A 27416-nucleotide genomic window follows, 5' to 3' on the forward strand; every position below is an offset into this window, starting at 1 on the left:
CCTGGGCTTTTTCATCTACAATGTATTCTGAGGTTATGATCTTAAATAGCATAGGTGTTTCTACACAAAGTTCTTCTTCTCAATTTTATTTAAAACCCCACAAAGTTGCAAATTATCTAAATAAACCATAAGAAGAAACTATCTAATTGTGGAGCATTAGTTTAGTAGCTATATAGTTTACAGGTGAAAAATTCTATTTAAAAATTATATTAGGGAATACTATAAATTTAAGACAATATTAAGCAGAAAGCACAATTGTGACTGCACTGTGGTTTCAATTAGAAAAACAAGTTTAAATGTAGGGAAAAAAAGGTAATAAGGAATATTCTAGCCTTCTGAGAGTTAGGACTAGAAAAGATATTTTCCCTTACTCTAATGTCTTGTTTTCACTAGCAGAGTTTTTTACTAATGGATTTCTTGAATTCTAACTGTTATAAAGGCAGGTTTTGATTTCACTTTAAGGCATAAATGATGGATGTATAGTACAGGATCCCATGTTTGTTAAATCAACACTTTACCGAGCCATGGGAGAAGTTTGCTTTTAAAAGCTCAGCAACCTGCATGTTTTGGGTCAACAACTTATTACAGGGCTGGTGGCATGAAGTCACAGGGACGAGAGAGCAATGGTGGGTCCTCTTCTGATGAGCCTGAAAGTCAGGACTTATCAGGAGGAGAGAGCCTGAGGCAGCCTCTTCCCGACTGTGTGCTTTCTTCCCCTCACATTATTGGACTCACCAACCTCTTGCTGAAGTTTCCTGGGACCATTCTATTTGCTGGGCTATTCTGTTGGATCTCTGTTTAGCCTAACAGCAATGGGACTTAGGTGAAAAAACTTACCCAAGCCTCAGTTTATTTATCACTAAAATGGGACTGAAAATAACTAGCTTATATTTATATAAATAAATATGTACATTTAGTGCTATTTTTTGCCAATAATATTCAGTGAAGGATAGCTACTATTATTAGTATTAAAACAGTAGCAATAATAAAGAAAACAATGTTGATGATAATATATCCACCTGATTAAAAATTCATTTGTTTCAATGGGTCCAGTGTTACTGATGGATGTCCTTTACCAGCATGAGCCTATTTCTCCCTCCCTCCCTGTGTTTGAAGAGCTTGGGAATCTCTTTATCCATCCGTTCATACCTTTAGCCACCCAAATACATGCACACCCTGATTCCTCCTACAAGAGCTCAGACAGTGGTGGTTAAGAATACTCCAGAACTCGACGAGCCTCCCTAGGTTTGCATCTTGGCCCTACCACATTCCAACCACATGACCATGGGCAAGGTAACGACCTTCTGGGCACCTCTCTTTCCACATCTTTAAGATGAAGATAATAGTAGAACTGACTTCACAGGTTTATTATGATCATTAAGTGGGGTGAGCGCAGAGGAGTGTTCAGAACACTGTGGGCAAATGGCATGTGGCCAGTCAACACAGTCCTGTATCTTCATCAGGATACTGATTGTTAAAGACACACGCACCCTTATGTTCACAGCAGTACTATTTACAATAGCCAAGGCATGGAAGCAACCTAAGTGCCCATCATTGGATGAATGGATAAAGAAGATGTGGCACATATATACAATGGAATATTACTCAGCCATAAAAAGAAACGAAATTGAGCTATTTGTAATGAGGTGGATGGACCTAGAGTCTGTCATACAGAGTGAAGTCAGAAAGAGAGAGGCAAATACCGTATGCTAACACATATATATGGAATTTAAGAAAAAAAAAATGTCATGAAGAACCTAGGGGTAAAACGGGAATAAAGGCACAGACCTACTAGAGAATGGACTTGAGGATATGGGGAGGGGGAAGGGTAAGCTGTGACAAAGCGAGAGAGAGGCATGGACATATATACACTACAAAACGTAAGGTAGATAGCTAGTGGGAAGCAGCCGCATAGCACAGGGAGATCAGTTCGGTGCTTTGTGACCTCCTGGAGGGGTGGGATAGGGAGGGTGGGAGGGAGGGAGATGCAAAAGGGAAGAGATATGGGAACATATGTATATATATAACTGATTCACTTTGTTATAACACACCATTGTAAAGCAATTATACTCCAATAAAGATGTTTAAAAAAAAAAGAAGATGTGGTACATATATACAATGGAATATTACTCAGCCATAAAAAGGAACGAAATAATGTCATTGGCAGCAGCATGGACATGGATGGACCTAGAGGTTATCATATTAAGTGAAGTAATTCAGAGAAAGATAAATATCATATGATACCACTTACATGTGGAATCTTAAAAAAATGATACAAATGAACTTATTTACAAAACAGAAATAGACTCACAGACATAGAAAAAAAACTTATAACTACCAAAGGGGATAGCAGGGTTGGGGGAGATAAATTAGAAGTTTGGAATTAACAGATACACACTACTATTTATGAAACATCAATAGATAATCAACAAGGACCTACTATATAGCACAGGGATCTATATTCAACACCTTGTCATAACCTACATGCTCAGGGTTGACTTTTTCTGGAGGTCCCTCTCCTGTGTTTGCAGGTGGCCTCCTTCTCCCTGTGTCCTCATGGGGTCTTCCTTCTGTGTGTGCCTGAGTCCTAATCTCTTCTTTTTATAAGGACACAAATTATATTGGATTAGGGCCCAGTCTCATGACATAATTTTAGCTTAATTATTTCTTTAAAGACTCCGTCTCCAAATCCAGTCACACTCTGAGATACTGGGGGTTAGAACTTCTATGTAAGAACGTGGGTGGGTGGGTGGGGGCACAATTCAGTCTGAAATAAGGAGGACAAAGTGCAGTTTTTATTTCCCACAGTCACTGTATCACTTCAAATTTGTAGGTTACAGTTTTCTCCATCAGAGCAAATCTCCTAAACCTGGCAGGCAGTTTAGTCTTGGTTGCTTTTTTTCACTTTAGTCTACAGTTTTCAGACATGATTTTCAACAGGCCCGTTGTCACAGGTGGAATCTCTCCTCAGGAAAGAGATGCAGGTGAGCCTCCTTCCTGCCAACATTTCAACCAAGAGCCACAGCAAACCTTTATAAGCAAACTTTTACCAGCCTCTATCCCGAGGACTGTAGGAACAACGGGATGTGAGCAGAGGGAAGCCCTGTAGCCAACAACATTTTAAAGCGACTGCTTGAAAGGCCTACAATTATGCCCCGTGAAGTCCTCGTAAGGAGGGAAAAACAGATTCAGAAGAAGGTCCTCTTCCATATTTGAGATGTGAAGTTTCAAGTATTCACAGTTAGCTTTGAGCCACGCCAGCTCAAGTACGACAGGGCTCTCTGCAGCCTCCTTGCAAAGCTAAAGTGAGCAGAGGGGGTGATGATTTGGTCAGAAACCTCAAACCCTCTGTTTAGTCCCCATCAAACTAAAGGCAGTCCAGGTAAGGAGGTCAGGAAACTGTCCACAGCATTTGCTGTCCACAGGCATCCCCTAACCACATATAGTCCCATATACGAGAGTCACTACAAGCTCCTCTGTAAATTTAAGACTTCCACGGAGCATCAAGCCTTATTTACATCCGAGTGCAAACTACTTTAATCACAGAATCTTCTGCGTTAGCTGAGTGTTGCTGTGTGTTTCAAGAACAGACAATGTCAGTTTGGATAAAGTAGATGAAAGGGAGGTTTGGGATACATCTGGATGGGGCCCAGGTTTTTGACCCAAGCAAGGGAGGCTGGGGACCATAGACTTCTGGGTGGTAGGGACACTGGGAATGAGAGGAGGGCTCAGAAAACCAGGAAGGGCAGCCAGCAAGGAGGGAGTCCTTTGAAATTGTGCCCAGAGGCTTTGAGATAGGTGGTATGGTCCTGAAAAATGTCTCTTGTAACTTACAAAGTCCTAGTCAAAATATCAGAAGTGCAGAATGATGCTAAGCTCAGCAAATTTCAAATTGCTGTCATTTCCCAAGTCTCAGTCAGCGTGCAGTGTCTCTATTCAAGTCGATTCAAGATATTTGAGCTGGGCTTCCCTGGTGGTGCAGTGGTTGAGAGTCCGCCTGCCGACGCAGGGGACATGGGTTCGTGCCCCGGTCCGGGAAGATCCCACATGCCGCAGAACGGCTGGACCCGTGAGCCATGGCCGTTGAGCCTGCGCGTCCGGAGCCTGTGCTCCGCAGCGGGAGAGACCACAACAGTGAGAGGCCCGCGTACAGCAAAAAAAAAAAAAAAAAAAAAGATATTTTAGCTAAGCAGCGACGTGTGCTGTGCAAGGAGGACAGAGGCTGTTCCCCTTATACAGAGTAAGTGGGGGCTAGGATAATCTCCCCGGGCCCTCTCACAGCAGTCACCAAGGTCAGGACAGGAGCCGTGATCAGAAATGGAGAAAAAAAGCTGAGCACAGAATAGTGAAAATGTCTCTAGTCTCTGGAGGGTGTGACTTTGTGACATACTGAAAAGAGGAAGCATGACAAGCAAAATTCACCTCCCTGGTTTTCTAGTTTGTCAGCTAAAAAACTGAAGGTTAAACATGGCTACCTTGGCAGGCTGTTGGATAGAAGGAATAAAATTAGATATCTCAACTGTGTAGAGTGGGCGCTCAATATCTCTTGTGTGTGCACAAACACACACACGCACACACACGTACACACACAAATACCCTTCTAGAATGGTGCCCCAACTGTTCACCGCAGCGCACGTTAAACAGACTTACCTACTATACTCCAGAGCAGTGGTTCTCCAAGTACGGTCCCGATAGCAGCAGCATGAGCCTGAGGCGGGAGCTTGTTAGAAATGGATATCTCAGCCCCCAAGGGAATCAGAAAACCTGCATTCTAACAAGCCCTCCAGGTGATTCTAATGGACAAGTTTGAGAACCACTACTCTAGACCAACCGTTAGCTGCTTGGCTGCACGGTAAAGTCACCTGGGATGTTTGTAAAAACAGTGGTAATACCACGGCCCCACCCACACCACATAAATCAGAATTTTGTAAACAGAGTCCAGGCCCAGAACTTTCTTTTTAAAGATCTTTCTCAGATGATTCTAATGTGCAGCCAATGCTGAGAGACTACGCTTCTGGGTACCACAGCTGCGGAGTTACTTGGTGGTTCTCAGATGGAACACGCATCTTTTCATTCCTTTGTTTCCCCAAATACAAGTGCCTCTTCTATGCCAAGCACTGTGGTGGGTAGTGGGGATACAAGACAGACATGGCCACACATTTCTGGAGTGTATAGTCTGGTGGGCATCACAGAGTCCACCCCTTACAGACACACTAGTTGTGCACTGCATAACTCCAGTGGGTGTCCTTCACAACTTTATATACAACCGGTAAAGCCACACACAGTATCCGAGGTTGAAGCCCAAGGTAATCTTGGCCCCTAAAGATGCAGAGTATGTGACTTCCAAGTAGCTTTAGCCTCTACTCTTGGCACTGCCAGTGGCTTCCCAGGGAGTCCCAGGAGGCTCCAGTCCAGTGAACTGATTTTCTTATCACTCTGTTATGTATAATCACTCCATTTTTTAATTGATGAGGGACGTGACATGGAATATGACTTTGCTGAGCATGGTGGTTTTATTTTTTAATGAACTGGTACCATTATATAGTGTTTTCACTTTGAACTGACTTTATTCTTAGTGTGGTAGGCTGAATAATGGCCCCCAAAGATAGGCAGGTCTTAACCCCTGGAACCAGTCAATGTTTTCTTATATGGTGACAAGAACTTTGCAGATGCGATTAAAGATCTTGAGATGGTGAGATTTTCCTGGATTATCTGTTTGGCCATAAATGCAGTCACAAGTGTTTTTACGAGAGAGCCACAAAGGGAGATTTGATACAGAAGAGGAAAACAATGAGACCAGGGAAAAAGGATGCTACCCTGTGGGCTTCAAAGGTGGAAGAAGGCGCTAGGAGCCCAGGAATGCAGCTCTAGAGAAAGTGAAGGCAAGGGGATGGACACTCTCCTACAGCCTCTGGAGGGAACACCCCTCGACACACCTGCTAGTGAACCTGATTTCAGACCTCTGACCTCCAAGCTATAGGAGAATAAAGGTGTGTTGTTTTAAGTCACCGAGGTTATAATTATTTGATGCGGCAGCAATATAAAACTGATATACTTATGCCCAAATAAAGAAAATTCAGAACAAGAGTAGTCGGTTTGGGAGAGAGGCTAAGGGCACCTGAAATTTAACGGGCCAGGCTCTGTGCTGGTTACTTTACGTGGATTAGGTCTCAACCTCACAACGATCATGTGAGAAAGGGGATCTCATCGTCACAATCACCATCATCGTCATCACTGTCTTCATCACCAAAATCATTATGTGCACCATCACCATCACCATCATTTTAGTTTTAAAGATGAAAGTAAATTGCAGGAGAGGTTAAGTAATGTTCTCCAAATCACCCACCCGGTAAGTAGCAGAGTTTGAACCCGTGTCTGCTTGACTCATAAGTACAATTTCCAAAAGGTACCTTCCGCTCAACAAATTAACTGAATATCACTGTAGAAGGCTTTTGTATTGAGTTTAAAATTCTGCTCTGATTGGAGCATAACGGGTTACTGATTAATGACCTTTATGGCCTGAAAGCAGAGTGTCTGAAGCAATCACTTTTGAAGAGCTTTTTTTTTATAGTAACCTGCAAAGAGCAGCCCATCCCACAAGTGAATGTGGTGGGCGGTCCCACAGACACTGTTCATACAGCCGTAACACAGTTAAATGCCATTAATAATTCCCCATTCAATACAGTCTTGCCCCAAAGAAATTGTTTCTGCATCATCAACTCCTGGCAGCAACTTTGCTCTATCTGAGCTGCCATTTCTCACAAATAATGGCCTTTTATCCCACTTGAAACTTGTCACCTGGAACAAATAAGGTCCTTACAAGTCCCAGAAAATGAGAGAATTCTCTCCACAAAGTATATTATTTTTTACTCATTCTCTACCCTGACATAATAAGAGGGGTTAACCTACCGGAGAGGTTGAATTCACATCACCCCAAAAAATGCAGTGAGGATTTGCTCATATCAGAAGGGAAAAATCTGGTTTGTATAAAAAAGTAAAATCTGACATGCAGAAAAATTATTCTAAAAACTAACAAACAAGTAAATTTTATTTATTTATTATAAATAAAATTTGATAAAATTTACTTTATAATCTATAATTACATCAGTAAAATGATTTCATGCCACAGAGACTTACTCAGATATCACGTTTCTACGTGGTAAGAAAGTCTTAGGATCTCTCACAAGTCCTGGGTCTGAGGAACTTTCCCTAAATCCCTCAAAATTTGTCTTTGTGGTATAAAGAGGTCAACATTCCCTAAACTGATCAACAGTTTACAAGAAATTGCAATAAAAAATAACAATAATGATGACACCTTATACTCAGCGATTCCCATATACCAGAGGATGTTTGAGGGCCTCACAGCCAGTAACTCTTTACTCCTCTCATTATGAGGAAGTATCTTTGTCCTCCCTGTTTTGCAGATGAGGAAACTGAGACACAAAGCGGGTACGAGGTATAGCCAGAATTCTACGCTAAGCATATTAGGGCCAGAGTCTTCTTAAGCACAATGTTGTAATGTCTCATCAAAATTCTAAAAGGCTTTTCAGAGAAACTCGAATATCTTACTTCATAATGTACACAAAAGTCCAAATAGCCAAGAACAGCAAGGACTCACTCTACCCGATAACAAGACTAGTTATAAACCACGGTAATTGAACCAGTGGGCTGTTGGTGCGGGGATGGACCAGTGGGTCTCTGGAGCCAACGAGAGGCCAGAAGAGACCTGCGCTACACAGGAGGGAAGAAAGGAAAAGAAGAGACACTCAGGAAATAACGCTGGGACTATTTGTTACCATATGGAGGTAAACAAAATTTAATCCCTATCTCTCACTGTACAAAAATCAACTCAAGGTAAATTAAGGGCTTAATGAAACGCAAGTCAATACAAACTATTCTGGAAAAAGAATAGGAAGTGTGTAGTAGGAACACATTTTTTAAGACAAGAGCACCAAAATCCAAAACTGGCAAATTAAGCTGAGAGCACCTATTCATCAAGAAAAACAGCAAAAAGGTGACATATAAAGCACAAATGGGAAGAAACTTACAGCATCTGCAACCACGTTACTAACAAAGAATTAGTATGAAGAATATATAATAAACTACAAAGAGAGAGAGAGGAAGAAGATAAACAATCCAATAACAGATGGGCTAAAGGCATTAGTAGGCATTTCACAGAATGACATTTTTCTTTTTCAAATCACTGAATTCCATTTCTCTACGAGATCATTCCTAACAGCGTACGGCTGAGAAGTTATCGCACCCATCTTACCCTCTCATCTCAAATCCTTCCTTAGCTCCGCTTTCCCCCTCAGCCTTCTATTCTCACCTCCTAAGCAGGTGATTTTTCCCCACCGCGCCACCAGAACAGCTCTTATAGACGTCACCATGGCCCATATGTCACCCCAGCATGACATGAATGTTCGACGCTACTGATTATGCCCGGTCGCCCTCTGACCAGAAGCCTCTGGAGGCTCCTACTCAGATTCCTTTGAGGCTTCCCTCTTGTTTCCTGAATGTTGAAGTGTCTCTGCACTCAGTCTGGGACCTTTTCCCTATTTATACTCACTCCCTTGATGATCACCCATGCTGAAGGTTTTTAATGGTATCTCTAGGCTGGCATCTCCTAATGTCTCGTTCTAGCCCAGACCTCTCATCTGAACTCCAAACGTCTATGCCCAACTGCATCCTCCCATCTGCACTAGGACGTTGGGTTTGCTTTGCGGAGCGGACAGGCCCCTAAGTGAGCCCTGGTCCTTCCCTACCTGCCCTCCAACCTCTCCTCCCTCCGGCTTCCCCATCACCACAAGCAGCACCTGAAAGCAATCGTCCTTTCTCTGTCACCGCAAATCCCATTCATCAGGAAAACCTAACGCTCAACCGAAACACGACCCCCTTCCACCGCATCCGTATCACCTCTCCTTAGCAGGACTGCAATGCCTGCTTGGTCTGCGAGCTCCACGCGATGGACAGAGAAATCTGGTCAGAACTCTGGTCACAGAATGTCACTCTGCTCCAACACCTCCCACTCTCTCTCGGTCCTCATCTCCTCCATCTGCACCCCCTTGGTCACCCTGCTTTCTCCCCACAGAGGCCTCCTTACAGTACTCGAAACACACCTGACTCAACATTGCTGTGGGGCTTTGGAACTTCCTGTTTGCTCTGCCTGGGAAGTTCTTCCCCTGACATCTCCCTGACCCTCTCCCTCACCATCCCCAGGTTTTCACACAAATGTCCCCTCCTCAGCCCCCCATCTGAAACTCCACATCTCCCCTAAAATTACTCTTCACTGCTTCAGTTTTCCCCTGACACCAATTGCCATCTAACTAGCTACACCGTCTATTTATCCTGTTCATGCACAAGAAGGAAGCTACCTTAGGACACTGGGTCGCCTGTTTTGTTTGCTCTCTAGCTCCAGACCTAGAATCAATGGGCACAGCAATTGCACAGATAATTATTTGTTGGATGGAAGAACGAACTACACACACCATCATGGATACATCTCAAAGCAATAATGTTGAGAAAAAAGCCAGTCCCAGAAGAACACCTCCTTTGTGATTCTAATTACATAAAGTTCAAGAGCATGCACATCTTAGCAAGATATTACTTAGGGCTATGAACACATGTTGACACAACTACAAAGAAAAGCAAGGATTAACTAACATCGAATTCAGGAGTGAGGTTCCCTCTGGGGGAGGGGGTGTGATTGGAGAGGAGCACACGGGAATTTTCAAGGACACCCTTCGGTTTCTTAACTTCGGCAAGGGTTCTACACACCCATTTAGTTAGTGTAAAAACTTTGTAGGGCTTCCCTGGTGGCACAGTGGTTGAGAATCTGCCTGCCAATGCAGGGGACACAGGTTCGAGCCCTGGTCTGGGAAGATCCCACATGCCGCGGAGCAACTGGGCCCGTGAGCCACAATTACTGAGCCTGCGCGTCCGGAGCCTGTGCTCCGCAACAAGAGAGGCCGCGATAGTGAGAAGCCCGCGCACCACAAGGAAGAGTGGCCCCCGCTCGCTGCAACTGGAGAAAGCCCTCGCACAGAAACGAAGACCCGGCACAGCCATAAATAAATTAATTAATTAATTTAAAAATTCACGACATATGTTAATATTAAAAAAAATTTGTAAAAAGACAAGAAAAATCATTTAGAGCACACCAGACCACATCACCTCTTTGGAATCCAATATTCATAATACGGGATTTCAAATACGGTCCCACGACTGATACAGTGCTCTGTTCTGCTTTCTTGGCCGTACTACAAACTCACTGCGCAGCAAAATCAGTTTACTTATTCTTGCCCCACAGCCCAACTGGATGGCAAAACTCACCCCAAGAGACTGAGCTGTAACAGCCAAGGGAAGAAGCAGGTGACGGTCATCTCTGATTTTGTATCCGCCGACAGCACTTTGTACGTGGCAATGATGAAAAAAGAAATCTTTTAATGCATTACACAAACCACGGAATTTGACTTAGTAGCATGGGGGTTTGCATCAAGAGAGGAGAATGAATTCCCAAAGCCTCTGTTAAGAGTGGGTGTTTCCTTTCTGCTGCGCCCCTCCTTTTCTCAAAAGACGGTTCAGCTCTCCCTCCTGCCTGAGAGCAGCTGCCCTCACCGCCCACATACACGTGGGTCCTCACGGGCTCCCACAGCTGAAAAGGGCGTCACGAGGCAGAGACTCCGCTAAATGCTCTTCCTCAGGAAAATTACCTTTGGCTCCATTGACATCTGACACTTTGGCATGAACACCGAGAAGATTTGAGACAATATGTGAGAAAACGTGCAGTTATCTTTAAAACATTGTTATAACACTGGATAAGAATGCAAATGTTCAACGGTAGCCCTGTGAATAAAGCTCAAGGAAATAAACAAATTAGATGATAGACAGATGGATAGACAGATAGAGAGATAGACAGGTAGGTAGGTAGTAGATAGATTGATAGATAAGCAAATAAGTAAATGGAGGAAGGAATGAGTTTGTTGTGCTTACTAGTTATCCCCAGCAAATATTATATACTAGACACTCAATAAACATCTGTTGACTGAATGAATGAGGTAATGGATGTCAAACAACGGGATAAACTATGGTCCAAAGTATCTCGTCAGGTACACCACACCTGAGTAGACACAATCAGCCCCTGGGCCTCCACTGTGTGCGAAGCTCAGGTAAACGTGCATTTTGCTTCCTTCTCCTGGACACCAGGCCTTTGGGAAGCCAGCCTGTCCGTGTTCCTGCTACATGGCAGGTGCTTGATGAACAAACTGTTTTACTTAATCACTTATATATTTGGGGAGAGTATCTACAAGAACCCATCCAATTTCATGTATCAGGAGGTTTCCCTTGACCTCTCAGATACCAGAAAATGACCTTCTCCAGGGAAAATCTGGTTGTACCAGGTGAGTTCAGTGTGGTGACACTAAGACCTCTATCTCTGGGTGACAAAGAGCCTTGGAGGGGTCAAAACCTTCCATAGCTTATCTACAGTCCTTTGTTCTCCAGAACCGTGCCATCCCATATGGCAGCCAACAGCTGCATGTGACTATTAAATTCAAATCCATGAAAGTTAAATAAAATTAGTAATTCCACTCCTTAGTCACTCTAACCACATTTCAAGTGCTTGGGTTCACATCTGCCTAGTGGCTACGAGCCGCTAAGTGGCCTAATGTTCTAGAACATTTCCATCATCACAGAAAGTTGCTTTTAGACAGGGCTGGGCTGGCATGTGATCTGATGTTACAGTATCACCTTTGATTGTACCTCAAAGGATACTGAATATAAACCAGATAGAAATCCTGAAAACTACAGAAAGAGTTAAAATGATTTAATAAGGATTATGGAACTTAAAAAGACATGAATCATAGTTTAGCAAGCAAAAATATAAATGAAGTAACATTTCATGGGGGAAGGGAATGAGTAAATCCTCTACTTAAAGATGAAGCAACACATTATACAAAGTATAAACAGATACAAGTGACGCTCTTTAGATCTATATAATACTGAATTGAAAGCAAATGCATTGGTCAAGATATAAACGAATCCATTTACAAACTAATTGGATTGTTAGGTGCACATTACTATCAGTAGCCTGAGGTAGCACTTCCAACTAATGGTAGTAATTGCTTTTAAATAACCTTAAGATGAGTACAGTCATCTCAGTGCTCTATTTAACTCCCTTTTCTAGTGTAGAAATTATGCTATAGATCAGCCTAATGGGAACACACACCTGATATGCATACAAAGGGCAACTGAAGAGTCAAGAAGTAAAATGTTTAAAAAACAATGCTTTGTAGAATGAATTAAGACAAACAAGAACCTGCACTACCACTGCAGCAGAGCCAAAAGTCTGCAGCCTTCACATGCACGGTTCTGCACTTGCGAGCTTTGTGACCTGGAATTTGCCACTAAGCCTCACTGCATTTTCAAATTTCCATCTGCAAAGTGAAAGGGGTTGTGTGACTGTTTGGCATTTCTTTTCGTTCCTGGGGGCAGTGAATCAATGACCATGGCAGTGACAGAGATGGGAAGGAAGAGTGGCCGAGTCTTTCTCATCATCAAGCCACCTCCTCCCATGCCGGGCCCAGGTGGAGGCACCGACATCTTCCCAGTCACCTTCCCCAGACACCTTGGACCCAGGCTCCATCGTTCTGCTGACCCTGCCACTATCCTGTCCTCCCTGTTGCAACACCACGTACAACACACACACACACACACACACACACACACACACACACACACACACACACACACACACACACACACACACACACACACACACACACACACACACACACACACACACACACACACCATGCACACATTAGCAGACAGGTGAGTTCAACAGCAAACCAAGAGGGCTGATGGGATGGAAGCGAGGGGAGGCGCAATCTCTGTCGTGAGCGTTAGTCGCTGCCTTCGCCGCTAACGTTCTGGTATGAGTCGCTAAAACCATGGTGAAATCTTGCTTGGCCATTGGATGTGCTTCTCGCTGTTTACCAAATTCCAGGTTAAAAGGACTGACATTTCGCATATTCCCCACAGATGAAAACGTCAAAAGAAAATGGGTATTAGCAAGAAAAGACCTGATCTGGGAGCCTAAAAAAGGAGATGTGTTGTGTTCAAGGCACTTTAAGAAAGATTTTGACAGAAGCGCTCCAAATATTAAACTGAAACCTGGAGTCATACCTTCTAATTCCCCATCTCACTTATAGGGGAAAAGAGAAAAGCTTCACTGTAGGAAAAACTTCACCCTCAAGCCCTTCCAGTCACAAACCACAGCCACCACCTTGTTGGTGCTTCCTCGTGTATGGAGGAATTCCAGTCCCAGGTCATTTTTGAGCATAGCTACAGTGTAATGGACAGTCCAAAGAAACTTAAGCATAAATTAGATCAAATGATCAGCGAGCTAGGGGATACCAAGAAAAGTCTGCGGAATGTTTTAGACGGAGAAAAACGTTTCCAAAAATCACTGAGGAAGACAATCAGGGAATTAAAGGATGAATGTCTCATCTGCCAAGAAACAGCAAACAGACTGGAAGTTTTCTGTCGGGAGTGATGTCAGGAGAGTATGAACTATATTTCATGAAATAATTTCACGTTATGTTCTACCTAAAATTGATATTGGTACAGCTTTCCAGAAAATGATCACCATCATTAAATAATATCCGTCAGGGCTTCCCTGGTGGCACAGTGGTTGAGCGTCCGCCTGCCGACGCAGGGGACGCGGGTTCGTGCCCCGGTTCGGGAGGATCCCACATGCCGCGGAGCGGCTGGGCCCGTGAGCCATGGCCGCTGAGCCTGCGCGTCCGGAGCCTGTGCTCCGCAGCGGGAGAGGCCACAACAGTGAGAGGCCCGCGTACCGCAAAACAAAACAAAACAAAACATATAGCATTTATTTAGCGGTTGCCACATGCTAAGTACGTACTAAACACTTTCATATTTTAACTCACTTAATCCTTACCACCCACATCCCTAGGAAGGAGGTATTTTTATCCCCATTTTATACACAAGGAAATTAAGGCACAGAAAGGTCGGTCAAAGGTCATACAGTTTGTATGTCTTGGAGCCAGAACTGCAATCCAGGCCATGTAGCTTGCAAGCCTGTGCAATTAATTTCTAGAATATTCTACAGCTCTGTGAAGAAAGTTATCAACCAAGTGGCAATATATACATATTTTACTATACTGCATATACAAGAGATCATGTCGATCAAAATCTATGGTTGATTACCCGCAAAAAATGGTTGCAGTAAACTTTCCCACCCCTCTGTACTTGGCCTTTGCAATGCGGCTGCAGCTCCTCGCATGAAGAAGTGTCTTCTTCTCAAGTCCTTGAATCTGGGCTTGGCCATGTGACTTGCTTTAAGCAATGGGATATTTACAAACATGATGCAAGCAAAGGCCTGAAAACTGCCTGTGCACTGGAATTTGCTGGAGACATGGGATGACCACCACGTGGGCAAGCTAGGCTAGCCCCCTGGGAGCTAAGAAACACAAGTAGAGGCCCAGCCAACCCAGCCATCCCCACAGAAGCCCTTTAAATGGGTGGTTTGAGAATGATCTGCAATGTTCTCTTCCTTTGCCTTCTAACGCCTGGTTTTCGTTGATCTGTTCACCAAGGCATGGCTGAACCCTCCCTATGTGCCTGACATTGTTTTATGTGCAGGACTCTGTACGTATAGTGTCATGAGCAGAAATGTGTCTCCCAAAAAGGTAAGTTCAAGGTCTAATCCCCAGTACCTGTGAATGTGAACTTATTTGGAAACAGACATAACCAACGTTCCAGAGATGCAGAGACAGACACACCAGGAGAATATCATGTGATGACAGAGGCAGAGAATGGAGTGATGCCGCCATAAACCGAGGGCTGCTGGCAGCCACCAGGAGCTGGGATTGAGGGCTGGGATTGAGACGCCCCTCAGAGCAGCCAGAAGGAACTAACCCTGCCAACGCCTCAATTTCAGACTACTGGCCACCAGAACTCTGGAACTACCAATATCTTTTGTTTTAAGGCACTCAGCTTGTGGTACTTTGTCATAGCAGCCTAGGAAATTAATATGTATATATATTCTGGGAAACACAGAAAAAGAACCCGGAGAAGAAAGAAAGATCACAAAATAAGAAACTGAAACTGAGATACAGATGGGAGGAGGTGCAGTCACTTCTGGCATAAAAGTGAATGAATCCCTTTGCTAACACCTATCCTTCTCCGGGGCCCACTGTGGCTTTGCAGTCAGCTGCCTGCTTGCCTGAGGACCAGGAGAGCCGCCCTGGACACCTTGGGAGAGCAAGGTGCTAACCCAGCTCCTAAGGGAGACTTTACATCCCAAGTGGGCTTGTCTTTCTTCCAGCCAAGACATGCCTGGCAGAAATTCAGGAGAAACAGGCTTCTTCAGAAGGCCTGGTCAAGACACACTCCTACTCTAGCAGGTGGTGTTAAGGCAGACATCTGATCTGTAGCTCTTCGTCTGGCCCGCACCCAAACATGCATCCTAGTTAATAAATTACTCCCAAAGTACCCCAATGCACTTGTGACGATCCTCAGAGCAGAGGGGTCTAGGCTACACAGGGCTGCCTGACAGGAGTACTGGGGTGTGGACTGGGGGGGTAGGACCATGTGGGAGGAAGAAATCACAACAGCTCCTTCCCAGCCCAGATCTCTGTCTTTGCCCCATCCCACCTCCGGGTGTTGAGTCCTTCTGGAACAAGAACTAATCGCCCAGGGGGATCCCAGGTTCCACACCCCTCAGCCTTTCAAACTGTTTCTTATTCTAATTCCATCCGGAGTGTTCCATCTCACCTCCTACCACTCCCCAAAACCCCAACAATCAAGACCCCTCACCATCCCCTAATTCTTCCAACATCATAGCAGCCTTGCAGCCAACTCTACTCTGGGTGCCTCACGGCACTTTGGAGTCTCTCTCTGTTGGTTGACATCTTTTTGAAGCCTGATGAAAATAACCAGCTGAACAACCTCGAAAGTGTGTGTGTGTCTCCCCTACGCCCTTCCAATCACTGATAAATACCCATAATACTGAGAAAAGCTGGCTCACCTGTCTCAGCCTCTTCCTCTTCTAGTTGGGGGACTCCAGGGAACGTTCTTAAAGATTAATACTCACGTCAACAGGGACTTGTGCTGCTAAGACCCTTCGGTGCTGCCTTCGGCACAGATCTGGTCCAGTTCTCAGACTGCTGCCCTGGCTGTTGGCCTGGTGGACCCCACAGCCCTTGCTATACAAGCAGGAGAACCAGCTAAGTCCGACACAAATACGAGTAGTCGAAGTTTGCCTACAACCACTTCCCCATCCCTGAGATGCTCCCTGGTGGCGGTCAACGCACAGCACGAGGTGGTGCCTATGCTTTCAGCACCACCTTCCCCCACCCCTCTGTCTCAGCATCGAAGTCCAGCCGTCGCCCTCCACACCTCAAAGGAGGGAGGTGGTGAGAGGCAGAATTCACCTCTCCGATCCCCACTTAGAATCAGGCACTGCATCTGATCCTTTCACACCCATTGATTCCACTGGTCCTTGCCTCAATCCTGCTCCAAGTATTACAAGATTATTCCCATTTTTTAAGATAAGGAAACTGAGGCTGAGAGAGGCACTGTGACCTGCACAAAAATCCATGCATCATATAGAGCAGAGTTCGGATTTGCTTCCCAGCCAGCCCTGCCCCAGAGACAATGCTCTTTCAACCGGACCATAGAGGCCTCAGCTGCAGGCCATTCAGAGTTAAAAGTTGCCACTTACAGACACTCAAAGCCAATCAGCAGCGTCACTGTTTTGCCATAGTCAGGCAGGCAAGAGCCAGAAAAATCACTGCAGCTGTGGCAATTCTGCTGCACAGATTCTCTGTGACCCCCTCCGTCCCCACTGGCCAATGTCTTGCATGGCTGTCCTCTGTTCCTGGAGCTCCATGAGACAGGGTCTCTGGGGAACAGCACACCAACTGTACCCATGACAGCACCCAGCCCTCCTGCATCTCCACCTGCTGTGCCCGACCCCCAAACTGACCTTCCTATCCACCCCTTCATCCTCCCAGCTGGTGCTCTGGCTTAAGTAGAACAGGGTTCCCCAAGACACCTTGCTGGGCGCCAACTCAATCTCACAACCCCAGTGAGTGTGTGTGCAGAGAGAGAGAGACAGAAAGACAGATAGGCAGATAGACCGTGGAGCTTTGGGCTGGATGGAAGGACTTATTTACAGTCTTGAGATTCCTGGACCACAGCTTGGTACTCAGCTCCTCCCCTTTCCCTGCTACGATGCAGGAATCACTGCTGAATGTCTACCTTCCTAGCTTCAATGCCTCCATCCCATCTGTAACCTGCCAACTCCTGTGGAACAAGCTGGTCTGGTATCTGAACTGAGTGGAACCTGGATGGGGGCTGGAAATTGTTAGTGAGTGACTCCAAATCAAGTCTTAGGCTTTGTCTGTGCTCTTTCCAGGTAGTGGGCTTTATCATCCATTACTCCATGCGACTTTGCTAAACCCAAGTACAGCTCCGGCATGCTCCAAGCCCACCAGCTTGGTACTGGCATTATTTTCCTATTTGCCGCTGTAACAAATCACCACATACTTCGTGGCTTTAAATAACAGATTTATTATCTCACCGTCCTAGAGGTTAGAAGACCACATGGGTGGGCAGAGACGGTCCTTCCTAAGGCTGCAGAGGAGGATCGCTTCCTTGTCTTTGCCTGCAGTCCTTGGCTTGTGGCCCCTCCTTCCATCTCCTCACTCTGTCTCTCTCTCCTTCCGTCCCCTGCCCTCCTGCTCTCCTCTTGTAAGGACCCCCGTGACTACACTGGGCTTGCCTAGATAACCTCCCCACTCAAGCTCTTAACTCAATCCCATCTGCAAAGTCCTGACTGTCATGTAAGGTAGCATCATCACTGGTTCCAGGATTAGGACATGGGCATTTTGAGGGCCTACACGGGCACCCACATGTGCCATGACCCACAGAGGGCGCTGTGGACTCATAGGCCAGGAGCTGTATCTTCAAAAGTTTTGAACCTCACAGGGCCTTGTCCTTGAGGGACGTTTTGGTTTTTTTTTAAGTGATTTTTTTAAAATTAATTAATTATTTTTTATTTTTGGCTGCGTTGGGTCTTTGTTGCTGTGCACGGGCTTTCTCTAGTTGCGGCGAGTGGGGACTACCCTTTGTTGCTGTGCGCGGGCTTCTCATTGCGGTGGCTCCTCTTGTGGAGCGTGGGCTCCAGGTTCACAGCCTTCAGCAGTTGTGGCTCGCAGGCTCAGTAGTTGTGGCACGTGGGCTCTAGAGCACAGGCTCAGGAGTTGTGGCGCACTGGCTTAGCTGCTCCACGGCATGTGGGATCCTCCCAGACCAGGGCTCGAACCCATATCCCCTGCACTGGCAGGCGGATTCTTAACCACTGCGCCACCAGGGAAGCCCCTTGATGGCCGTTTGACATATAGTGTTTGGATAAATGAATGGAGAGTATGTAGACTGAACTGTGTCCCTTCAAAATACAAGTATTGAAATCATAACCCCCATTAGCTCAGAATGTGACCTCATTTAAAGATAGGGTTTTACAGAAGTCATCAAGGTAAAATGAGGTCATTGTGAGTGGGCTCTAATCCGATCTGACTCTGTCCTTATGAAAAGGGGGAAACCTGGGCACAGACAGGGGGAGGCCATGTGAACAGGAAGACGGCCGTCTGCGAGTCAGGAGGCATGGAACTCCGTCTTCTCCCACAGGCCTCTAAGGAAGCCAGCACCGTGAAAGTCTACTGTTAAGTCCCCCAGCTTGTGGCACTTGTTACAACAGCCCTAGCAAATGAGTGCAGATAATAGAGCTCCTAATTAGACAGTGCTCTGGTACATTGAAAGTAAGATTTAAAAAAAAACAAAGAAAAGAACTTGTCACAGGGTTCTGTGCCACCGGAAGTATTTCACACTAACTGTTAGTTTGGGGCCGGGGGGAGGGGGCTTAGAGCATCATTTCCTAATCAGTGTTGTTGCCATCTCTGGGTGCATGGATATTAAAGCAAAGATGGCCAGGCACCTGCCCCTCTCCCAGTGAGGCGTTCTGGCACCAGGAGAGGATGCTGCCCCTCGGACCCCCCGGGCTCCACCCTGCACAGAGCAAGGCCAGACTGGAGGCAAACTTCTAAGGAGTTGCCAGGCCCCTCTGGGCCCTGGTCAGCCCTGCTGGTCTTCCTGTGTGGTCTCCACCTGTCTGCCGTCAAGTGTAACCCTCCCCCCAAGCCCAGAGCTCTGTGTGAGCCATCCACACCTTTATTATGAATTGTTTATTCTCCAGGGTGTCTGTGGCCACAAGTGACATCTCCAGTTAAGAACAACAACTCAAAGAGTGTCCCCTGAGAAAGAATTGTGAGGCTTTGGACAGCGGTGGGGTAAAGAATTTGGGCGAGGGTAATCCAGTCATTGCAGGTAGGGTATGGCCCCCTCACAAGACCGTCTTTGACATCTTGTAAAATGTTCAGGAAGGGATTTTCTCCAGAAGAAATTAGTTCAGGGTCATCTTATTAGAAATAGGTTAAGTATTTGCTGGAGGCCACCAATAAGATGGGTGGTCATTTGGTGTCCACGACCAAAGATGACCCCTCGCACTGCGCTGCCAGTGTGTTTATTAAAGCCAGTGAAAGGTCTTGATCTCTGGATGCCCCTTTATTGTGCATCTTACACACCAATAGTGGGGAATTACTGACTGATCAATTGTGGGGAAAATAATTAGCTTCCCTCCACCCTGGGCTAATTACAGAGAGCATGATTTAGGCAACGCCGTGCACACATGTGCAGCCCACCTCCACCCTGCCTGCCTAGACCGGCCGGGAGGCAGACAGCAAGTGCATTCCGGTGACAGCTGGCAAGCCAGCCTCTGGGAATGAAACATTTTAGCACTCCATAAATTTCTAACAAGGTTTCAAATTGCCGCCGTTTCCCTCCTCTCAGCTCTGTCAACTAGTGAAAGGGAGGGGAAAAATAGACTAATTAAATCTACAGTGAGAAAGTGCTACTGGTAAGATTGCTACTTATTAAAAATAATGAACTGTTAGGACCAATTTGCAAAGTAGGTGAAATTCTCCCCATTTCCCCTATATATAAAAACACATCCTTCTGATTGTATATGTATTGGGTATATATGGATATATATCAGAACGGAATATGATATATGACATTAAACCTAATGGAAGGTGACACATAATAAAGTCAAACATTGAGAGACTATGTAACAATACTCGATATGAACACTGAGGCTTGATACCGTGTACAAAGTAGGTCATTTCAAATTCTTTTCCCACATGATTGTTACCACAAGAAAAATTATTGCCGGTGACGTACCAAATGGAGAGAAACACAGCCTTGAAAACCTTCCTGAAATGACAATTTCCAAGTTTTGATCACCATCACTAATTTTTTAAAATAACAGTAGCAATAAAGCTCTCTTCATTCTTTCACTCTCTGTTTTAAAAGCAAAGACAGTCAACTGGAGCTATGCAAGACTGAGGGGCAGGGCGAGCAAAGAGAAAGGAAAATAACTCACAAAGTATCTCACTGTCAACTAAAAAACATGTAAGCAGCTTGGTGGCGGGGGGTGAGTTCAGAAAAATAAAAGATACAATTCTAAAGAATTTTACTCTGAGGAAAGCAACGTACCCTCCTGTTTCTATGAGCACAAGTTAAGTAACTGCAGCTGTCTTCAGCCTGTAGGTGTATCTCATACAATAACTACCCAGGCTGCTATGCAGGGGACAGTATCGGACATGTGACTAGAATAGGGCAAAAACGAGGGCGCTGACAATCCTGTCGGTAACTCGGGGTCCAAATCCCTCTGAGCCAAGCGCACAGCCAAGCACAAAGCAGGTTCTGGAGAACAAGCAGCTGCTGGGCCGGGATGACCAGCGCTGCCTGCCCCTGCCCACCGCACGTATGACACCCCCTGCACAGGGCTGATCTGCTTCACCTGATGCCTGCTTTCTTTTTCAGCCTGAGAAGGCTGACCTTTAGGATGACGTATATAAACAAACTTCCGCAGCTAGGATAGGAGGAAAATGCAGAGAAGAACATGCACCCTATTTACGTTTGGGAAAATAAACAGTCCTTTAAAGTACCGGCCCAGCTGATATTCACAACGGTGACCTCAGGATTGGAAATCTCACAACGGCTCCCGACTGAATTTCAGATGCAAATGATCACTTGGTATTAATTTCAGCCTTGGTCCCGAGCATCACAGCTAATTGGCAGGAGGAACTGCCAGTTCTGCTGATGGCAGCCCCGTGGGACACTTGGGATCTTCTGAGTGGTAGAACCCACAGTCACTGGATAGTGTTAGCTTGCCAATCATGAACCTTGGTATCTCGCTCGCCACTCTCTCCCTTCCCCTCCCCTTCCCCCTCTCCCTCTCTCCTTCTCTCTCTCCGTGTGTCTGTGTGTGTGTGTGTGTGTGTGTGTGTGTGTGTGTGTGTGTGTGTGTCTACATATGTAGAGGTTTGGTGACAGGGACAAAAAGAAAAAAATTTGAGAATACTAAACAGTGTGATTAAGTGGAAAAGTACTCATAAGACACTCCAATGTTGACTGATAATGCCAAGCAATGTAAAAGTGACTCTAGAAATTCATCCAGGCTTTTAACACATAGGCTGCGACTTCACTAAAGAAAACAAGGTCCCCCCGGGCCACCCTGCACCCAGATTACAGCTCGGGGCCACTGAAGGGGACCCACCCATCTGCCCCATTACTTTACAGTGACACCCCCTGTGTGGACTGCAATGCGATCATTCTGAGCACAGCATCGTAACATACATTTTCCCTGTATTTTTATCCAAACGTCCAAGTGATTTTATGGGCATCGTCTGATCTACTGCTTGCCACAACTGCATCCATCTCGTCTTCCACCAACAGAAACGATTATTCTCTATCTCTCCCAGCAATTCCTACAGGGCATAACCAGTAAGGACAAGACAAGTGACCAGCCAGCATTTTGGGCTTAATGAATGAACCCGACCTGAGTTTATTCTCATCAAACACAATTTCCATTTCCAGGTGTTTACAAGGTTCATCCAACATCACACGAAGGTCTTTTCCTGGTAAATTTAGAAATCCATCTGCTGCTAGAAGCACTGATGCACTTTGCTCACCAGATCTGGAAGTGTTTCAAGGTAAAAACAGGCTTCCCAAGGAACGTGTTGATTGTAATCAGAGTGAAGCCAGCAGTTACCAGGAACTGAAGTTGAGCGTTGAACCGTGGGCATGACCTGGAGGTATAGAGGAGCTTACGGAGAATGAGAAAAACTGCTTTTTCTTTGGAAAGGGAGGTGGAGGTCTATGTGGGATACAGCTGAAATTATCTGAAAGGGGACATTATCGGAGGGACTGACATTAAACATGGCAGTTAAAGATCTCCTTCAATGTCAAGCTGAAGTGTTTGGGGCTGCAAAAGTAGACCTATCTCTAGAGGGTGGTTGGGGGATATTTGCTCACATGAATTCACTGGAGTCTCCACCTTAGAAGCTCGGGGGTCCTGCCCCTGCCCACTTCGATCTCCTCTAAGGCTCTGAGTGGCCATGAGCAGAGCCAGATGCCCTCCCCTGACCTGCAACATTCCAGAACAAACAGTGACATTTACATCCCTGTGACAAACTACTTGCTCCCCCATAAATATTCTGAATGGTTTGAACTTTTGGAGTGGAACCTTCTAAAAGATGCTGTGGCATCTTAACTGCTCAAACTCCATTTTTCTTTGGGGAAATGTGAGCACCCTGGCCAGAGCCTCACAGGGGACCTCAGCTATGAAAACTGGCCCATTGCGCTGCCTCCGTGGGGTAGAAGAAAGCGAGTCCTGTGCTCCCGGAGCACAGAGGCTGAGTGTAAGCAGCGCCCGACGTCACGCAGTGAGAACCCGACAGAGGCCCCGAATCCTAGGCCGGCCCCCTTCACTCACCCCTGGAGAGGTGGTCTTGCAGCTTTGTCCGGGCATCTTGTGTTTAGCCGCACAGAACCCTGAGCTCTTTCGCAAGTCAAACCAAGAAACACCCTCTAAATTATACCTGTTACCTTCCTAGAAATAACAATGAATTGTTACATAACTGGTCTTTGTTATCAGCAAAACAAACCACTTCCCTCCAGTTTTTCAGTTTCTCCTCATATTTATTGAAATATAAAAACCAAAGTTAGCATTAGTTTCCCATCCCTTTTCACCATCTCTTTCCTCTATTGGCAGGTTAGGGTCACAGTGTCAAGGCAGCATGGTGGGACTCACAGCTCCAGCCCTAGGAGACCCATAATTCATGCATAAGTACCTCTTCCAAGACTGGGACCTGGGATACAGGGACGGTCTTGCACCAACTTCAAAATTTGCCCACAAGAACTCGTTATGTGAGTTTTCTCCATGAAATCATAGCGAGATATTCTCAGTCACTGGTGTAGCCAGTTCAGGGCTGGAAGCCCTCTGCATCTTCTCAGCACAGTTGGGGCTGCAGGAGAAGAAATAATAGCTAACACTCAGCACCTGCAGCTGGCCACATGCTGCTCTAAACCTTCTGTGAGCACAAACTCACTTAATTCTCACAGCAGCCCTACAGGAGGGAGATGTCATTATCAACCCCACTTTCCAGATGAGAAAACTGAGGCACAGAACGGTTAGGTAAGCTGCCCAAGCCACACAGCTGATGAGAAGAGGCACAGAGCTTCAAACCCTGAAACATGGACAACCTAATTAGGAAACCTTTTTCACAGTTACTAAGAAGCAGGGAAAGCATGATAAACATGTTGGGGGCATAATTTCAGTGTAAAAAATAAAAGAAGAGGTAAAAAGTTGCCAAGTTGAGGAGCATACGAGGACCTGGGCAGTCTTTTCTTGCGGAAACCCCTAGAAGGATTTAGGAAAAAAAAATTTAAAAAGCAGCCTTCGAAGGGAAGGGAATGGAATAAACATAAGGCTGCATGGGGATGGGCGTGGGTGTCACTCCCGGGCTCAGGGCGGCAGTCTCCTGGCTAAACAGGGTGGGCGGGTCAGCGGATAGACACACTTAGGACGGATGTAGTAGGAAACGGCTGGCGAGGTGTGCGGAGTACAGAAGGGACAGAGGGGCTGCATCAGGAAAGGAGCTTTCATCAGCACGAGAAGCACGTGGCTCTTTTTTCCAGGCGCCCTTTGAGCAGGTGCTGGACTGTGTGTCCTTCAAGGACCTCACTGCTCGCTCAGCTGCTGTCAGGACGCCGTTATGAACTGAGATGGGGGGGGGGCTAGTACCGGGAATGGAAAGAAGTGAGGTCATCTCAAAGAACAGAGTGCCTTTTGCAGCTTTTCTGAAAGCTGGAGTTCTGAAAGCAGAACTCCTTGAAGACGTGTACCCTGCTGCTCCCTGGGACCGTGAACAAGTTACCTCTCGGCATCAATGCTAGGTGAGAGAGGGTACCTCCTTGACCCCCTTTCTGCCAGGCGCACCTCTATCCACGGTTGACGGAAGCTACACCAGAACTTGCTCAGTTTGCTATCTCTGTCCCTCAGTGCCTCGTTCATTCCCATCTAAACTGCGCCTCTAAGTAAATCAAGCACAAGCAAAGACAGTATGAAGGTATCACGGAGAACCCTGAATAGCACATTTTTATTCTCAGTGGCTCTGGGTAAAACTCTGAAAACAATTTGTTTGATTTGTGATGCTACTGTTTCTGCCTCAAAAACTGTTTTTGATTTGGAAAGGCATTCCAAGTAGGTACACCAGAGAATGCAACCTAAAATAGCCAGGTAATTTAACTTTACATGCGTGTTTTATTTCCAGGGAAAATGAATATGTTGCATACAATGGAGAGAAAAAAATTGGAGACTGGAGTTCATGATGTCATCTTGATGTGAACATTCTTTATCATTTCATAAAATGTAACCGTGTTAATGGAAAAGAGGCCATGAAAAATATTCATTTTTGCTACACGTGCTGGTAACCACAAAATAAGATGTATAGGAACTGATACCGAATTTTCGTTAATAAGGATCGCTACTCCGTCCTGTTGTGTCAACACAAATTCCATTCTTCATTTTTGTTATTAAACGTTTTGTGAGTAATGGATGCAGAAAGCAATTCAGTGGTCATCACCTATCTCTTTCCTCTCAGTTAAAGGTATTTCAGACCTGCATCCTGTACCATCAGCTGGTCCCGGTTCTGTATGGAGCTCAGTCAGTTACAGGAACTGCCTCAGTCCTCCCTCAGCAGGAGCCCTGCCCCTCTCCGATGGCCTCTCCAGCCAAATTCCCTGCATCTCCCTGGATCATGTGACTCCCCTCCCCAGCCGCAGAGAGCTGGAAGAATGGCGAGCATCTGATGTGCTGGGCAGCATGGTGCCATCTGTGGGTGTCTCTGGTCAAGCAAAGCGGTTGCCACTCATCACGTATCAGGACCTATAACAAATTCCACAACCTCACCGGATTACTGGCATAGTAGAAGCTGTGATGCCCCAGCACTGGGCTCCTTTTCCAAGCTGGGGCACCCATCTCCTAGCTGCTATGAGGCTCAAAAGCTCACGCCTCTCAGCTACCTCACCACCACACCCCGCCCCAGAAAATTATCTGCCAAACAATAACCAGCTGACCCCACTTCTCCCTGACAGCCCAGTCAGTAACTGGCTGAGCCAGGGTTCAGACTGGTGACCCCCGCCACAGGTGCCACGAGTCCCGCAGGAGGGCACCGTGCCCCAGAGCTCTCCTGTGAGGTCAGGGGGAGCGCAGCCTCCCGCTGAAAGCATCCCTGACTCACCTGGCTCCTCCCACAGCCCTTCTTCAACCAGCCCTGCGAGCACTTGCACAAGAACCCCCTTCTCAGGTTCTGCTTCTGGAACCAACTGTAGTAGGTTCCTGGGGCTGCCCTGACAAATGACCACAAACTGGGGGAGGCTTAAGGCAACAGGAATTCACTCTCTCACCGTCTGGAGGACAGAAGTCAGGAATTAGGGTGCAGGCAGGGTTGGTTTTCCTGGAGGCTCTGGGGAAGGAACCATCCCATGCCTTTGCTGACTCCTGGTATCTGCCGGCAATCCTTGGAATCCCTTGTTTGGTGGAGGCATCCTTCCGATATCTGCCTCCATCTTCACACGACTTGCTATCTCTGTGTCCCTAAGGTCCAATTCTCCCTCTACTTTCTCTCATAAGGACACCAGTTCTCCAGACGTCCTGGATCTGGAGACCCTATTTTCAAATAAGGGCACATATCCTGAGGTTCCAGGCGAACATGGATTTTGGGGACACTTCAACCCACTACACCAAAACTAAGGCAATTGAGCAAAGTACCTACAAGCCAAGGTTAGCAAGAGAAGGCATGGGTCCCCCCACCTTCACTCTGACCCCATGGAAAGTCATGCTGGGCTCGGGTTCTACAATGAACATGCAGTGTGGCTGTGAATTTCAGGGAGGTCCCCTCCACTCTGCCGCTCTCCCTTCTAATAAGGCAAGTGTAAGAGCAATCCTGCACACAAGGGAAGGATCAGGCTACTGGGGCCTCAGGGTGGGCCTGTGGGATGCCAGCTGTTTGCCAGTTGTTTGGGGCTTGGGGATCCACTGGAAGCTGGATTCAGGTGCAACCCCAGCGGGAAGGAAGCCACTGGTCCCACAGGAGGCTGAAATCGGGGTGAGCTCCTCCCTCCCGCTACACACACTGGGGGAAGTCCCAGCTGAGACTCTGTCCAACAGGCAGGAGAGAAGCTCCCAGAGCGCCTTCAGACAGTTGTGCTTTTTACACCATACCCTACAAGGACGTCAGCCTGGGACTTGGTGACGGACTCTGAGAGCTCTGCCACGAGACTATTCTTTCTCTCTCAGATTCTACTATAAAATGCAGAGTCAAAGAGCATCAGAGTGCTAAAGAGAAGAACAGGCAGTGCTCGTAACGGGCAGTGAAGTCAGAGGCGTGTTGGTAAAAGCAGCTATGCCCAGAATCTGTGAGTGAAGTGAACAGCGGGAACCAGAGTGGAGGCCCATGAATTGCACAGGAGGGGTCAGTGAGACGACATGGGCTCCAGAGCCCCCAGGGAGCCTCAGTCCCCTTCCAGTTCTAGTTTCCAGAAGGTCCACCTGCGTGACAGTTCCTTTCTTCCTTGGTATCTGGTCGTGTAGCTGAGGATCCTAGCATTGTCCCTACAAATGGATATTTTATAATAAGCTCTCATCACTTGCAGTGACATGAGTCAGTCTTATGTTAGTGCATTACAACGAGCAAGCAGAATATCCCATAAAGTTAGGAGGATAAAGCTAGCCCAGTGCGTGCCACTACATTAAAAGCCTTACCCACAGAGCACCTTTACACTGAAAGCCACAACGGTCATTGCTGGGTCTTACTTGTGTCTCAGAGGAGTCTGAGATTCAGTTTAGTGAAACATCTTGCCATGATCACTCAGGGAGCTCAACTCAGATCTGCTAAATGGCCTCAAAAAAGCAAGCTGAGGGGCTT

The 27416-nt window shown here is 46.3% G+C and overlaps 1 protein-coding gene and 1 pseudogene across 3 annotated transcripts in view; one reads left to right on the forward strand and one right to left on the reverse strand.

The window, feature by feature from the left end:
• Positions 1–27416, reverse strand: part of DSCAM (DS cell adhesion molecule) — a gene marked incomplete at both ends in the record, with an annotated part of 752893 nt that overhangs the window by 649907 nt on the left and 75570 nt on the right. The window lies entirely within an intron of this gene.
• LOC309822532 (THAP domain-containing protein 6-like) lies at positions 12951–13585 on the forward strand (annotated as a pseudogene). Its single transcript has one exon. The product of its transcript is annotated as a THAP domain-containing protein 6-like (transcript).

The sequence above is a fragment of the Grampus griseus genome (assembly GCF_964374135.1).
Source record: "Grampus griseus genome assembly, chromosome: 5".
In the NCBI taxonomy this organism is placed as follows: domain Eukaryota; kingdom Metazoa; phylum Chordata; class Mammalia; order Artiodactyla; family Delphinidae; genus Grampus; species Grampus griseus.